Source organism: Erithacus rubecula, assembly GCF_903797595.1.
Source record: "Erithacus rubecula genome assembly, chromosome: 17".
In the NCBI taxonomy this organism is placed as follows: domain Eukaryota; kingdom Metazoa; phylum Chordata; class Aves; order Passeriformes; family Muscicapidae; genus Erithacus; species Erithacus rubecula.
The window spans coordinates 5,848,848-5,853,384 of NC_136669.1; the positions used below are offsets into that span (position 1 = coordinate 5,848,848).

A 4,537-nucleotide genomic window follows, 5' to 3' on the forward strand; every position below is an offset into this window, starting at 1 on the left:
GCAGGCTACAGGGATCCTCCTCTCTTAGCACCAAAAGGAAAGCAGGAAAACTTCACAAAAAGTAGTTATGAAAGAAAACAGCAGTGCCAGTTTGACAGAGCACTGAAGGACTGGCACGATTTCCTGCTCCAGGTAATAAAATTGTTCAGTCTCTGCTGCTGGCTGACACGAGGAGTGGGCAACAGCAGCTCCCGGTCATTTGTTCACATCGTGAAATCACTCAAATAATAAAAAGCATTTTATTTGTGCTCCCTCCTTATTTATTAAACCAAATTATGGCCAGAAGAAACCCCAGTTTTCAGCATCAGGGGGGGAAGGCACTGCTGCAGCACACACCAACACTGAGCACCATCCTCCTCCTGCCCTCCTCCACTTGCAAAGTAGCACTAATTAGGAAAAAACCAAACAAACTTAAAGCAAGGATTCATCAACATTAGTGAGTCTTTCTCCAGCTTTCATTAAGAGGGAGATTTCTTTCTGCAAACTGAAGTTTTAGAAAAATATTAGGACAAATAATGATATAAGAAGGGGAAAAAATTAAGATAAATTAATGAAATAAAGTGTTCTCCCTGCAGAGGACTTTCATCTAGATCTGTTAAATCACTTGCATTTCAATACTTTTTCCACTCTTTTCCTCTGATTCTCATAAATATTATAACAAGCAAAACAATGGCTACCAAGAGTTTAAAGTTGTGAGTTTATTGCATATGTAACAAAAATGAACATGACCTCCTGGGTCCAGCCTACTATACAATCACTGTTTATTCCAGCTGGTTCCATAACCACATTAAATAGAACTAGTATTTCTTTAAATACTTTGATTTAGACATAAAATGAAACATTAGTGTACAACTTCCACAAAATAAATCTGCAATAAAAACAGTGGGAAGAATAACAAGGATAGCAGCAATACTTAAACATGACATTACAAAATAATAAATTAAAAAAATACATTATAAAGTGGTTGAGGAACAACAACAACAACAACAGAAAAAAAAAAAAAAATTAACAGATTAAAACCAGATCCATACTGCGTTTCTGGGAATTTGCTGTGCCACACGGCCCCGAACCTGGGCACTGGCTCCAGAGGGCCCAGTGGCTGGATCAGTAATTTACAAAATCTGTTGGATTTTTACAACCACCTCGACTTGAACTGAGGACAAACTGCTGAGCGAGCGCCGATGGCAGCGTCTGGAGCTTCCAGCAGCCTTTTTGGAGCAGGGTCTTGTCTAACATAATGCCCAAGTGAACTCTCACACCCATCCCACAGTCTCGCTTCTTCCCGGCGGAACACACGAGCAGAGTGGTGGTTTCCTACATCCCTGAGCGTAGAGTAGAGGCAGAGGAGCAGTGGCAGGCACTGCTGACGGGCTTTGCCGTGGGACAGGAACGACAGACACGCTGTACCTTGCATTTCCTTCGGGTCAGATCCAAGAGCATCCGCGCACACGGTGGAACGTGGAATGACAGAATGGACACGGGACTCCATGGAATTCTTTGGGCAAGTTTGAGAAGTAACAACCAAGTTCAAGTGCTGGCAGACCGAGTGGGAATGGACGCACAAGTTCAGACAGTTGAGGTTATCCCAGACCTCTGAGAGCCACTGGCTCAAGTCATGCTAACTCCTGTTGGCATTTTGTCCTTCCCTGGCCTTGGAATGGGCTCAGGAAGAACAGGCCACGGCTCCAAAGCCATTCTGCTTCGCTTCTTGCTGCTCCTCCATCCACCCAACCAGCTTTAAGGCCTGCCTCAAATGCACGTACAGAACAAGACAAAAAAATGTCTCTGTCATCACTGAAGTGGCACAAAATTGCAAAGACAATACGACGGGAGAGGTGGTGAAGCTGTTGAAAAGAGAATTGAAATAATTTAAAAGACAGTGCCCTATTCTCGTGACTGTCAGCACGGAGGAGGTACCTTGACAAGGGCTTTTAAATACAGCAAAAAACAGACGGACTTTTCGAAACAACAATCCTTGCCTATTCTTATTTTGTGCATTCAATAAAACACTGACCTAGCAAAGACATTAGGAACTATCTTATGTCAACTGAGTCATTGACATAAAGCTACTTGACTTATAGATCTCCAAATCAGGGGCCTTTCCCTTCACCTCACTTGATTTGTACTGAGCCAGTTGTGCTGCAGGTGTGACAGGATTTTTATTAGGGGTGGGCTTTAGTATCTGGGTTTGGGTTTTATTTTTAACACTTTTTTTTAGGGAAAAATCCACATGATACTGCATGCAAAGCTTTTGGGCAATAATCCATTTTGCATTTTTCCTATCTGACTGGTTTATTGCACATTCAAACGTTCTGAAAGGATTAAATACACTCTATGAACAGCTTTGACTTCAAAGCAATTTGGAAAATCCAGGGTTGTAGGGACTCTGCTACTAAGCCCAGGACTGTAGAGATGCTGTCTGCCAACTGTTGCACATCCCAACAACCAGAACTGCAGAAACTGGTCTCCAAGTGCCAAAAGATCCCTACAGAACATGGGGCTGAATGTCTGTCCTGCACAGTCCTGCAGGATGAGCATCTTTAGCCACACTGTGCAAATCTCACAATATGGTACAATTTTACACCTCCAATGAGATTCCTGACAACAAATCACAAGAATTGTGGCCAATGGCAAAAAGAAAACCACAAATAAAACAAAATAAACCAAAACAAACAAACAAAAAAAAAAAAAAAAAAAAAAACCCAAAATAAAAAAAAAAACAAACAAAAACCCAGAGAAAGATGCCAGGGTTTTGACAAGTGTCTACTTTCTGTCCTATCACAGTTTAAAGCTATTACCAAATTCAATTAAGAAAAAAAAAACCAAAACAAAATAGAAATATTCCTGTAGACTTTTCCTAAGGACAGTCTCTTACCCACAGCTGAATTTCAATGCATTATTCCATAAACCTAACATCTGTTAAGTGTTTCAGTCATGAATCTCTCTAAAAATCAGGCTTGCCAAAGAAAAAAAATAATCCTATGCAAGCAAGTCTGCTTAAGTTTAGACATATCTGATAGATAACTGGGTCTCTCTGAAGCCATGTTATTTGTTAAAATACTGCCTCATCTTGGTGTGCAAATGGGAAAAGTGTTAGTGATTCAGTGTTAGGTTACAATGTAAGATGTAACCAAAAGTATGTATTCTATCACCATCTGTTAAAACCAAGTGGGGCAGTGCTCTTATCTCTTCCCTTATCTATGTGACACACCCCTGATAACTCCCTCCAGGGAGATAATCTTCTGTTAATGGGCCATCCAGCCTCACTGCATGACTCATAAAATCCCATCATCCCATTGTGAGATGCTCCACCCAGCAGGAGGAGCCAAGCATTTCCTACCTGGATATAAGCTGAGCTTTGGACAGCACAGCAGCCCTTACCTGCTGCATTCCCAGAGGAGCTACAGAACCACTGCTGGACCTTCAGAGAAGAGCAGGCAGGATCGCTGCTTCAAGAGAAGCACATCTATCACTCCAGGACTGCAGCCCCCACTCACTCAGACTAACAGCAGCCCCTGACCAACAGGTGCCAGCTCCTATCCTGACTGTCCTCAGCTCACCATGGCGCCAGGCAGCGGGACCACGATCCCGGAATCCCGCCGCAAATGGGACAAGGACGAATACCAGAAACGCGCGGAGCAGCGGCTCGCAGGGGAGAGAGAGAAGGAACACGGCAAAGCAGCTCAGCCTGTCAAAAGGAAACTTCTGCAGCACCGAGGCTACAAAGTGGATCTGGAATCCAAGCTGGGCAAAACCATTTTCATCACCAAAACTACCCCTCAGTCAGAGATGGGAGGGTATTATTGTAACATATGTGACTGTGTGGTGAAAGATTCCATTAACTTCTTGGATCACATCAATGGCAAGAAACACCAGAGGAATCTGGGCATGTCCATGCGGGTGGAGCGCTCCACGCTGGAGCAGGTGAAGAAACGCTTTGAGGTGAATAAGAAGAAGATGCAGGAGAAGAAGAAAGAGTATGACTTTGAGGAGAGGATGAAGGAACTCCATGAGGAGGAGGAGAAGGTCAAAGCCTACAAGAAAAAGATGCAGAGAGAGAAGAAGAGGCGAGTGGAGGAAGATTTGACCATCAAAGAAAATCATGAAATGGCAGCTGTGATGGGTTTCTCAGGTTTCAGCTCAACCAAAAAGAATCACTGAGCAGCTCCAGATTCGCTTTCTCTACAGAGAACTCTGGATAACTATTCAAAGACTTGATAGAGGACTTCCCAGTAGAAGTTGGCTGGAAGAGCTGAAAAGCTATTCCATGCTCTATCTGTGCTGCAGATCAAGCTCTGCCCCTCATTAGTTTCCCTTCTCCTTCTGTGCACTGGATCTGGCTGCTCAGCCACTCTGTGGCTGTATGTGTATAGGGAAGTGCTCTGTTGGGTAAATTTTATTTTGTCAATAAAGTACAGTCATTCTGCACAGATGGCCTGGTTCTTTTTCTTTGTGTTTTATGCCATAATTTCAGTATCTTTAGGGTAGGAGAGAAATTTTTCCCTATGACTGGTCTAGGACAGAGCCGATGAATAAA

At 43.2% G+C, this 4,537-nt stretch overlaps 1 pseudogene across 1 annotated transcript; it reads left to right on the top strand.

Moving 5' to 3' along the window:
- The first annotated feature begins 3,520 nt into the window (after positions 1–3,520).
- LOC306809200 (zinc finger matrin-type protein 2 pseudogene) lies at positions 3,521–4,537 on the top strand (annotated as a pseudogene). The gene has a single exon. The product of its transcript is annotated as a zinc finger matrin-type protein 2 pseudogene (transcript).